General features: G+C 47.2%; 1 protein-coding gene across 1 annotated transcript in view; it reads left to right on the top strand.

The window, feature by feature from the left end:
* TRHDE (thyrotropin releasing hormone degrading enzyme) overlaps positions 1–12,752 on the top strand; it is a 1,265,007-nt gene that overhangs the window by 400,439 nt on the left and 851,816 nt on the right. The window lies entirely within an intron of this gene.

Below are 12,752 nucleotides of genomic sequence, written 5' to 3'. Positions count from 1 at the left end.
TAATTTAGTGGTTTCTGCTATATCAGAGCTATTTGAAATCTATCCCTAAAAGGGTATATAATATTGAAGGTGCACATAGGGTCATTCAGAATAACTTCACACACACGCTTCTGTGCATTTCCAAGTCTAATTCTGTCACTAAATCCATACCGGTGACCCAGCGCCTAAATACTAGGCCTCAAATTTAAATCCCTCTAAATCTCTCGTTACCCACCGCTGTACTGTTGTTGCTGGGCAAGATATTTAGTGTCCGTCAAAGCACATTTTTTGTTCTGGGTTGAAGTACAATTCCCAATTTAGCAATTTCATAATTTAGTGGTTCCTGCTATATCAGAGCTATTTGAAATCTATCCCAAAAAGGGTATATAATATTGAAGGTGCACATTGGGTCATTCAGAATAACTTCACACACACCCGCTACTGTGTATTTCCAAGTCTAATTCTGTCACTAAACCCATACCTGTCACCCAGCGCCTAAATACTAGGCCTCAAATTTAAATCCCTCTAAATCTCTCGTTACCCACCGCTGTACTGTTGTTGCTGGGCAAGATATTTAGTGTCCGTCAAAGCACATTTTTTGTTCTGGGTTGAAGTACAATTCCCAATTTAGCAATTTCATAATTTAGTGGTTTCTGCTATATCAGAGCTATTTGAAATCTATCCCTAAAAGGGTATATAATATTGAAGGTGCACATAGGGTCATTCAGAATAACTTCACACACACGCTTCTGTGCATTTCCAAGTCTAATTCTGTCACTAAATCCATACCGGTGACCCAGCGCCTAAATACTAGGCCTCAAATTTAAATCCCTCTAAATCTCTCGTTACCCACCGCTGTACTGTTGTTGCTGGGCAAGATATTTAGTGTCCGTCAAAGCACATTTTTTGTTCTGGGTTGAAGTACAATTCCCAATTTAGCAATTTCATAATTTAGTGGTTCCTGCTATATCAGAGCTATTTGAAATCTATCCCAAAAAGGGTATATAATATTCAAGGTGCACATTGGGTCATTCAGAATAACTTCACACACACGCTTCTGTGCATTTCCAAGTCTAATTCTGTCACTAAATCCATACCGGTCACCCAGCGCCTAAATACTAGGCCTCAAATTTATATCCCGCTGAATTTGAATACAATACATTGGGCCAAATAATATATTTGTTGTTGTGGTGAACCATAACAATGAGAAAAACATCTAGTAAGGGACGCGGACGTGGACATGGTCGTGGTGGTGTTAGTGGACCCTCTGGTGCTGGGAGAGGACGTGGCCGTTCTGCCACATCCACACGTCCTAGTGTACCAACTACCTCAGGTCCCAGTAGCCGCCAGAATTTACAGCGATATATGGTGGGGCCCAATGCCGTTCTAAGGATGGTAAGGCCTGAGCAGGTACAGGCATTAGTCAATTGGGTGGCCGACAGTGGATCCAGCACGTTCACATTATCTCCCACCCAGTCTTCTGCAGAAAGCGCACAGATGGCGCCTGAAAACCAACCCCATCAGTCTGTCACATCACCCCCATGCATACCAGGGAAACTGTCTCAGCCTCAAGTTATGCAGCAGTCTCTTATGCTGTTTGAAGACTCCGCTGGCAGGGTTTCCCAAGGGCATCCACCTAGCCCTTCCCCAGCGGTGAAAGACATAGAATGCACTGACGCACAACCACTTATGTTTCCTGATGATGAGGACATGGGAATACCACCTCAGCATGTCTCTGATGATGACGAAACACAGGTGCCAACTGCTGCGTCTTTCTGCAGTGTGCAGACTGAACAGGAGGTCAGGGATCAAGACTGGGTGGAAGACGATGCAGGGGACGATGAGGTCCTAGACCCCACATGGAATGAAGGTCGTGCCACTGACTTTCACAGTTCGGAGGAAGAGGCAGTGGTGAGACCGAGCCAACAGCGTAGCAAAAGAGGGAGCAGTGGGCAAAAGCAGAACACCCGCCGCCAAGAGACTCCGCCTGCTACTGACCGCCGCCATCTGGGACCGAGCACCCCAAAGGCAGCTTCAAGGAGTTCCCTGGCATGGCACTTCTTCAAACAATGTGCTGACGACAAGACCCGAGTGGTTTGCACGCTGTGCCATCAGAGCCTGAAGCGAGGCATTAACGTTCTGAACCTGAGCACAACCTGCATGACCAGGCACCTGCATGCAAAGCATGAACTGCAGTGGAGTAAACACCTTAAAACCAAGGAAGTCACTCAGGCTCCCCCTGCTACCTCTTCTGCTGCTGCCGCCTCGGCCTATTCTGCTGCTGCCGCCTCGGCCTCTTCCTCCGCCTCTGGAGGAACGTTGGCACCTGCCGCCCAGCAAACAGGGGATGTACCACCAACACCACCACCACCACCTCCGTCACCAAGCGTCTCAACCATGTCACACGCCAGCGTTCAGCTCTCCATCTCACAAACATTTGATAGAAAGCGTAAATTCCCACCTAGCCACCCTCGATCCCTGGCCCTGAATGCCAGCATTTCTAAACTACTGGCCTATGAAATGCTGTCATTTAGGCTGGTGGACACAGACAGCTTCAAACAGCTCATGTCGCTTGCTGTCCCACAGTATGTTGTTCCCAGCCGGCACTACTTCTCCAAGAGAGCCGTGCCTTCCCTGCACAACCAAGTATCCGATAAAATCAAGTGTGCACTGCGCAACGCCATCTGTAGCAAGGTCCACCTAACCACAGATACGTGGACCAGTAAGCACGGCCAGGGACGCTATATCTCCCTAACTGCACACTGGGTAAATGTAGTGGCAGCTGGGCCCCAGGCGGAGAGCTGTTTGGCGCACGTCCTGCCGCCGCCAAGGATCGCAGGGCAACATTCTTTGCCTCCTGTTGCCACCTCCTCCTTCTCGGCTTCCTCCTCCTCTTCTTCCACCTGCTCATCCAGTCAGCCACACACCTTCACCACCAACTTCAGCACAGCCCGGGGTAAACGTCAGCAGGCCATTCTGAAACTCATATGTTTGGGGGACAGGCCCCACACCGCACAGGAGTTGTGGCGGGGTATTGAACAACAGACCGACGAGTGGTTGCTGCCGGTGAGCCTCAAGCCCGGCCTGGTGGTGTGTGATAATGGGCGAAATCTCGTTGCAGCTCTGGGACTAGCCAATTTGACGCACATCCCTTGCTTGGCGCATGTGCTGAATTTGGTGGTGCAGAAGTTCATTCACAACTACCCCGACATGTCAGAGCTGCTGCATAAAGTGCGGGCCGTCTGTTCGCGCTTCCGGCGTTCACATCCTGCCGCTGCTCGCCTGTCTGCGCTACAGCGTAACTTCGGCCTTCCCGCTCACCGCCTCATATGCGACGTGCCCACCAGGTGGAACTCCACCTTGCACATGCTGGACAGACTGTGCGAGCAGCAGCAGGCCATAGTGGAGTTTCAGCTGCAGCACGCACGGGTCAGTCGCACTACAGAACAGCACCACTTCACCACCAATGACTGGGCCTCCATGCGAGACCTGTGTGCCCTGTTGCGCTGTTTCGAGTACTCCACCAACATGGCCAGTGGCGATGACACCGTTATCAGCGTTACAATACCACTTCTATGTCTCCTTGAGAAAACACTTAGGGCGATGATGGAACAGGAGGTGGCCCAGGAGGAGGAGGAGGAGGATGAGGAAGAGGGGTCATTTTTAGCACTTTCAGGCCAGTCTCTTCGAAGTGACTCAGAGGGAGGTTTTTTGCAACAGCAGAGGCCAGGTACAAATGTGGCCAGCCAGGGCCCACTACTGGAGGACGAGGAGGACGAGGATGAGGAGGAGGTGGAGGAGGATGAGGATGAAGCATGGTCACAGCGGGGTGGCACCCAACGCAGCTCGGGTCCATCACTGGTGCGTGGCTGGGGGGAAAGGCAGGACGATGACGATACGCCTCCCACAGAGGACAGCTTGTCCTTACCCCTGGGCAGCCTGGCACACATGAGCGACTACATGCTGCAGTGCCTGCGCAACGACAGCAGAGTTGCCCACATTTTAACCTGTGCGGACTACTGGGTTGCCACCCTGCTGGATCCACGCTACAAAGACAATGTGCCCACCTTACTTCCTGCACTGGAGCGTGATAGGAAGATGCGCGAGTACAAGCGCACGTTGGTAGACGCGCTACTGAGAGCATTCCCAAATGTCACAGGGGAACAAGTGGAAGCCCAAGGCCAAGGCAGAGGAGGAGCAAGAGGTCGCCAAGGCAGCTGTGTCACGGCCAGCTCCTCTGAGGGCAGGGTTAGCATGGCAGAGATGTGGAAAACTTTTGTCAACACGCCACAGCTAACTGCACCACCACCTGATACGCAACGTGTTAGCAGGAGGCAACATTTCACTAACATGGTGGAACAGTACGTGTGCACACCCCTCCACGTACTGACTGATGGTTCGGCCCCATTCAACTTCTGGGTCTCTAAATTGTCCACGTGGCCAGAGCTAGCCTTTTATGCCTTGGAGGTGCTGGCCTGCCCGGCAGCCAGCGTTTTGTCTGAACGTGTATTCAGCACGGCAGGGGGCGTCATTACAGACAAACGCAGCCGCCTGTCTACAGCCAATGTGGACAAGCTGACGTTCATAAAAATGAACCAGGCATGGATCCCACAGGACCTGTCCGTCCCTTGTCCAGATTAGACATTAACTACCTCCCCATAACCATATATTATTGGACTCCAGGGCACTTCCTCATTCAATCCTATTTTTATTTTCATTTTACCATTATATTGCGATGCTACCCAAAGTTGAATGAACCTCTCCTCTGCCTGTGTGCTAGGCCTAAATATATGCCAATGGACTGTTGCAGTGGTGGCTGACGTGAAGCCTCATTCTCTGCTATGACATGCAGACTGATTCTCTGCTGACATGAAGACAGATTCTCTGTTACGGGACCTCTCTCCTCTGCCTGTGTGCTAGGCCTAAATATATGCCAATGGACTGTTGCAGTGGTGGGTGACGTGAAGCCTCATTCTCTGCTATGACATGCAGACTGATTCTCTGCTGTCATGAAGCCAGATTGTCTGTTACGGGACCTCTCTGCTCTGCCTGTGTGCTAGGCCTAAATATATGCCAATGGACTGTTGCAGTGGTGGGTGACGTGAAGCCTCATTCTCTGCTATGACATGCAGACTAATTCTCTGCTGACATGAAGACAGATTCTCTGTTACGGGACCTCTCTCCTCTGCCTGTGTGTGTGCTGGGCCTAAATATATGCCAATGGACTGTTGCAGTGGTGGCTGACGTGAAGCCTCATTCTCTGCTATGACATGCAGACTGATTCTCTGCTGACATGAAGCCAGATTCTCTGTTACGGGACCTCTCTCCTCTGCCTGTGTGCTAGGCCTAAATATATGCCAATGGACTGTTGCAGTGGTGGCTGACGTGAAGCCTCATTCTCTGCTATGACATGCAGACTAATTCTCTGCTGACATGAAGACAGATTCTCTGTTACGGGACCTCTCTCCTCTGCCTGGGTGCCGGGGCCTAAATATCTGAGAATGGACTGTTCCAGTGGTGGGTGACGGGAAGCCAGATTCTCTGCTATGGAACCTCTCTCCAATTGATTTTGGTTAATTTTTATTTATTTAATTTTTATTTTAATTAATTTCCCTATCCACATTTGTTTGCAGGGGATTTACCTACATGTTGCTGCCTTTTGCAGCCCTCTAGCCCTTTCCTGGGCTGTTTTACAGCCGTTTTAGTGCCGAAAAGTTCGGGTCCCCATTGACTTCAATGGGGTTCGGGTTCGGGACGAAGTTCGGATCGGGTTCGGATCCCGAACCCGAACATTTCCGGGATGTTCGGCCGAACTTCTCGAACCCGAACATCCAGGTGTTCGCTCAACTCTAATTGTAACCACAAGACCATGGTTTTAGCTGCCACAACTTCTATTGATGATCGTGTATCTAATGTTATCAGTTGTGACTAGTGTTGGTCGAGCACTAAAGTGCTTGGGTGCTCGAGTAGAACACCTCGGGATGTTTTTTCGAGCACCCGAGCACAATGGAAGTCAATGGGAGAACCCGAGCCTTAAATCAGGCACCCTGGGGACAGTGTCTGGTTCATAGAAAAAGGTCAGAAATTGATGGGAAAACCACCAAAATGGTTCTGAAACAGCATGGGGAGGATGTCTGGATGCATCTTGGACTGCCAGATCGCTGTTGAGAATGATGTTGTCCGAGTAGTACTGCACTTTTACAGACTGACAATAATACGCACAAAACCAAAGATAAAATCGATTTAAGTGGAAAATTGTTAGGAAACATTCTTTCCTGTATATTTACTTGTATATAAAGTGCAAGTGCTGCCAAAAATTACAAGGAAGAGGCCTTCGATACAACCTGTATATCACATAAAGGAGGGCCTCATTCACATTGTGGTACAATTGTTCAGGTAGTGGGACTCCTACACTCATAAAGCCTATGCACTAAGGGAAAGGGCTGCAAAAATTACAAGTAACCGGCACTTCAATACATCCTTTATTACACATAAAGGAGGGAATCATACAGACCTTTGAAAAATTATGATTGATGGCCTGCTGGTGACCCTCTAAAACATGAGGTGAGGGCCTTCTGCTGAGTTTCCACAAGCCATTTTACATAACTGGTGTGATATACCTGTTGCCCCCCCCCCCCCCCCCCCCCAAAAAAAAAAAAAAGGATTAAGGGGTGTGATATACCTATAATATACCTTCTAACATAGAAAGTATATTATAGTGCATTTGTATTGTGTCAGCAGTTGTGTGCGGTTCTACTGAGATACCGCAGCTAGATAGAGGGACAAATGGTATTGGAATAACTAATTGTAAATGGTATGATACACCTGTTGCCCCCCAAATAAAAACTGATTGATGGGTGCAATATACCTATAATATACATTCTAACATAGAAAGTATAATAAAGTGCATTTGTATTGTGTCACCAGTTGTGTGTTGTTCTGCTGATATACCGCAGCTAGATAGAGGGACAAACGGTATTGGAATAACTAATTTCAACTGGTGTGATAAATCTGTTGCCCAAAAAAGAAAAAAAGAAACTGATTGAGGGGTGTGATATACTTATAATATACCTTTTAACATAGAAAGTATATTATAGCACATTTGTATTGTGCGGCAGTTGTGTCCGGTTCTGCTGAGTTATGGAAGCTAGATAGAGGGACAAACGCTATTGGAATAACTAATTTCAACTGGTATGATATACCTGTTGACCCAAAACCAATCATTAAGGGGTGCAATATACCTGCTTCTACAAAATACTGATTAAGGGGTGTGATACACCAGCTTCCACAAAATATTGATCAAAGAGGTGTGATATACTGGCTTCCACAAAATATTGATTGAGGCCTGCAATACACCGGTTTCCACCAAATATTGATTAAGTGGTTTGATATACCAGCATCCAGCAAATACTCATTAAGGAGTTCTATATACCTGTTTCCACAAAATACTGATAGAGGGGATTGATATACCGGCTTCTACCAAATATTGATTAATGCCTGCGATACACCGACTTGATTAAGGGGTTTGATATACTAGCTTCCAGCAAATACTCATTAAGGCGTTCTATATATCTGTTTCCACAAAATACTGATAGATGGGATTGATATACCGGCTTCCACCAAATTTTTATGAGGCCTGCAATATACCTGCTTCCACAAATACTGCTCTTCTATAGGGACTTTTTCACAGGGTCATGTCTAAAATGATAGGCAGAGAAAAAGGCAGGCCATTCTGCAGGGGTGGTAGGGGTCCGGCAGGTTCACCAGGCCGGAGCCTAAGTGGAAAGTAGGAGAAGGTGATTGCGATTACGTCAAAGGATGCATCAGAGTTGGTTGAGTGGCTCACTCAGCCTTCCGCTTCTGCACCCACCTCATCCTCTGTATCTGCACTCTCCTCCTCACTCTCTCCTTTGTGCACCCCCAAAGACACCACCACCACCATAGCCCCTCCACTCGAGTCAGAGGAATTATTTTCTCATCGATTCCAAAACCTTACTGATGTGCAACAGCCGCCACCCAGCGATCTGACAACAGTATCCAGATCAGCCCAAGGACGGAGGTCCCCTCTGTTGCTGCCTACTCCAAGATCTTTAATGTCAGTGGTGCTGAAGGTAATGATGATGACGTGTCGATGGATGTCACGTGGGTGCCCACAAGAGAGAAAGAGGAGGAGAGTACAGAGGGAGAGACAGAGCAGCAGATAGGGGGTAGAAGGAGGAGAAGCAGACAAAACTCATAGTGCACAGGAGGCAAATAGCAGACTGCAATTGTATATGGAGCGAGCCATCCACCATGCACATTCACATCTTGCGCTCCCAGGATGCCGGCAAATGGCTCCGCAGTGTGGGCTTTTTTTAAATTTTCAGCTGCTGATAATAGTGTTGACATCTGCAGCCTGTGCTGTCAACGCATAAGTCTCACCTAGGGACGACCGTCTTAAGAAGGCACCAGGCCTTCCATCACCAAGCCCAGTGGGAGCACAACCGTCAGAACCCACAGAGCCACACTCCTGGTGCTCCATGTCCTGCCTCTTCTCCTTCTCCTCTCTCCTCCCATTTGACCTCCACTCCACCTACCACTGTGCCGTAGTCGCATTCATCTGGCAAAATGCAGGCTTCCGTGGCCCAAATGTTCGAACGTAAAAAGTTGATGACGCCAGATGAACTCTCTTGCTCAACGGTTGACCAATGGCTTGTCAGAACTGCTAGCCCGCCAACTGCTTCCATATAAACTGGTGGACTCGGAGGCCTTTACTAAATTTGTGGCCATTGGCACACCGCAAAGGAAGGTCCCCAGAAGAAAATATTTCCCCCAGAAGGGCATCCCAGCACCATCACACCACCTGCCCGTCAGACGTCTGATTTGTGACAGCCCGATGCGCTGGAACTCCACCTTGTATATGCTTGATAGGCTGCTCCAGCAGCAACGTGCCATTAAAGACTATCTGTACGAACTCTGCAGCAGGAAAGGTTCTGGGGAACTTGGATTCTATTCACCACGCCAGTGGCATCTCATGCTCGACGCATGCATATTTCTGTGGCCATTTGATGAGATCGACAAGCTGGTCAGTTGCAGCAAGGGCATCATAAGTTAAATTGTACCTCACGCCTTCTTTCTGGAGCGTGCATTGCGTTGTGTCATTGATCAAGCCGTCAAGGAGCAGGAGTTGGAAGATAAGGAAGTTGCAATGCTGAATGAATTTCTAGGGGGGGGGCTACTCCATCTGAGACAAGTCAACAGGAGTCTGTAGATGAGTCAGAGGAGGATGGTGCCTGTGGGGAGTAGGAGGAGTAAGAAGAGCAGGCTTTAAATGTTTCGGAGATACCTTGTGTTGTCCGTGGAAAGGGGGAATAGACCGAGGACAACATTCTTCTGTGCGATGAGCAGGATCCAGGGAGCTTCACCGCTTTCAATTTAGTGCAAATGGGGGCCTTCATGCTCCAGTGTTTGAAGAGGGACCCCTGTATAGAAAACATAAATGGCAAGGACCAGTACTGGGTGGCAACATACTTAGACCCCAGGTACAAACACAAAATGGCGGACATGTTACACAGAGGGCTGTCAGAATGCAGCATTTCCAGGCCTTGCTGCAAGAGATGCTGCATTTTGTTTTTGCAGGCGCTGGCAGAGGAATTTACACCAACAGAGAAACAGTTGTGGGTACCAATCCTATTGCGCATGCAAGAAGAGGGCGGTTGAAAATGTGTTGATCATTTCGGATATGAAATATTCTTGCAGCCAACCCATTGATACCCGCCCTCCGGATCCAGCCTCAGGGAACGCCTAGACCGACAGACAGGTGTCCGACTACATCGTGTTAACACCGATATGGACGTTCTGAGAAGCGAGGAACCCCTGGACTACTGGGTGTGTAGGCTTGACCTGTGGCCAGAGCTGGAACAATTTGCCATGCAACTCTTGGCTTGCCCCTCGTCGAGTGTCCAGTCCAAAAGGACGTTCAGCGCAGCAGTAAGGATCGTGACCGATAAGCGCACTCGCCTAGCTCAGACAGTGTTGACTACCTCACATTTCTGAAAATGAATAAGGCATGGATCTCGGAGGAATTCAACACCTATGACAACCACATTTAATTGAATTTCCTCATGCCAGTCAACACATATCCGCTACCACCCAGTACAAAGAATGGTCCCTGTCTTATGTAAATACAGCGGCATAAAAAGGCCTTTTCTCTGAGTGCCTAATGTTTGGGGTCTGTACTCCAATGGCCTGCAGTAAAAATGGTATCCAATGACCATCTAATATACCTCCAGCCACATAATCACTTGATCTTTTCTGTCTGGTGAATGCCTAATTGTTGTGGCCTTGGAGGAATTCAACACCTGTGACGACCACGTGTTATCGAATTTCACCTATTATCGTTTGGAGTTTATTCAAGAGGGGGGATTTCGTTAGCCATGTTTTTAATCCAACTTTATATTTTTATTCTTTTAAACATATGTATTTTACATATTTTTGTACTGGCCTACAGTAAAATTGTCCATCTAATATACCTTCAGCCACATAATTACTTGATCTTTTCTGTCCAGTGAATGCCTAATGTTTGGGGCCTGTACTCCACTGGCCTGCAGTAAAATTGATATCCAATAAATGTCTAATATACATCCAGCCACATAATCACTTGATCTTTTCTGTATGTTGAATGCTTAATGTTTGGAAACTGTACACCAGTGGACTACAGTAAAATTGTTATTTAGTGATCGCATAATCTACCTTGAGCCACATAATTGCAATTTATTTTATTTCAGGTGAATGCCTAGTTTTTAGGGCCCCTACTCACGTTGCTTAAAATAAAATTTGTCTACGCTCCAGCAGGGCACATTTTTGAGACTTTCTCTTAAGACGCATAAAAATGGCCCATGATTAAAATACATATTTTTTGTGGGAATTTTTGTCAATGATCCCCCTCTAGTATTCACTGTCCATGTTGTAGGGTTGTAGGACTATTTGTGCACTTCTAGTAAGTATTTGGTGACTGCAAATATGACCTTAAGGTTTTTCAGGTTTGCCTGCCATTAAAGTGAATGGGGCTTGCGGTTCACGAACATTTGATCGCGTTTGCGAATAGTCCCACCGATGTTCAGCAATCACTAGTGTGGTTGATAGTGTTTACACCCCTATTCATTTTGCTACGGCACAAGTTACAAATGACAATTCTTTTATCATCCGCACTTTCCTCAAAAAAGCACCAGACTGCGGAACACCTACCCCTTGACAAGGGAGATTGCTGCAAGGGGATACTCCGGGGAACAGTTGCGGGCCTGTTTGGTATGGCCCAACTTCTCCCTTTTGCCATTCTACTGCCTCTTCCAGCCTGTTGCAGTGCTGTGGATCCCCCCCCCCCTCTGTACTGCTGTCCTCGCCTGGCTTGCCATCTTCCCAGGTTGGGTCAGTGACTTCATCGTCCAGCACCTTCTCTTCCACTTCCTCACTCTGGTCATCCTCCTGACATGTTGACCTAACAGTAACCTCAATTATTGACAACTGTGTCTCATCCTCATCATGAACCTTTTGAGACTCTAATTTTGGTTGACTTATTGGCAACTGTGTCTCATCATCATCATCATCATCATCATCCACCTCGTGAAACACTAATTGCCATTCCCCACTGTGATTTTCTTCCAACTATGGATGCTCCAGAGTTTGGTAATCAGGGCACAAGATCTCCTCATGTCACTCTTCAAGCGGGCTTGAAGGAATGGCGATGAAAAGAGCTCCTCAGAATATCCAAGTGTGGGATCACTTGTTTGCCAAGACTCTCCATGGTGAGTGGAAGGAGTATTAGGGTAAGGAATCTGTTCACCAGACTCTTGGCTACTGAGACTAGACTTTGTGGAAGACAGGGTGGCACTTAACCAACTGGAATCATTATCTGCTGAAATCCAACCAACCACCTGGTCGCACTTTTCTGACTTCGAGAGTGGTGTCCTGCGCCGCACTGCAAACTGCGACATGGTATCGTGGATGAGTGTGTTTCTTGTGCTCTGACAGCAGGCACAGTTATACAGTGCCCAGGGCCACGGCCTCTGCGTGCACCATCAGCAGCACAGCCACTTCCCCATCCCTTACTATTTGCCTTGTGCATATTAAATGGCATATATGCTTGCAAGTATATCACACGTACAGTAGCGCAGGTTTTGTAAGTGTATGCTCTAATAATTTATACAGAATGTCACAGATATTTTTAGGATGCGCAGACGTTAAACATCAGGTATAGCGCAAGCAATGTCGCTGTCATCAATGCCTAATAAAAAATTATACTGAATGAATGTCACTGATATTTAGGATGCACAAACGTTATATAGGAGATATAGTGAAAGTAATGTCGCTGTCACCACCGCCTAATAAAAAAATTACACTGAATGAATGTCACTGATATTTAGGATGTGCACACATTAAACAGGAAGTATAGCGCAATTAATGTCACTGTCACCACCGCCTAATAGAAAATTACACTGAATTAATGTCACTGATATTTAGGATGCACAAACGTTATACAGGAGGTATAGCGCAAGTAATGTCGTTGTCACCACCGCCTAATAAAAAATTACACTGAATGAATGTCACTGATATTTAGCATAAGCACACATTAAACAGGAGGTCTAGGGCAAGTAATGTCATTGTCACCACTGCCTAATAAAAAATTACACTAAATGAATATCACTGATATTTAGGATGGGCAAACGTTAAACAGGAGGTATAGTGGAAGTAATGTCACTGTCACCAGCAGCTAATGAAAAATTACACTGAATTAA

This window comes from Bufo gargarizans, chromosome 2 (genome assembly GCF_014858855.1).
Source record: "Bufo gargarizans isolate SCDJY-AF-19 chromosome 2, ASM1485885v1, whole genome shotgun sequence".
NCBI classification, from domain to species: domain Eukaryota; kingdom Metazoa; phylum Chordata; class Amphibia; order Anura; family Bufonidae; genus Bufo; species Bufo gargarizans.
The sequence above is the reverse complement of the archived record's forward strand: the minus strand, read 5'-3'. Positions and strand labels throughout refer to the sequence as shown.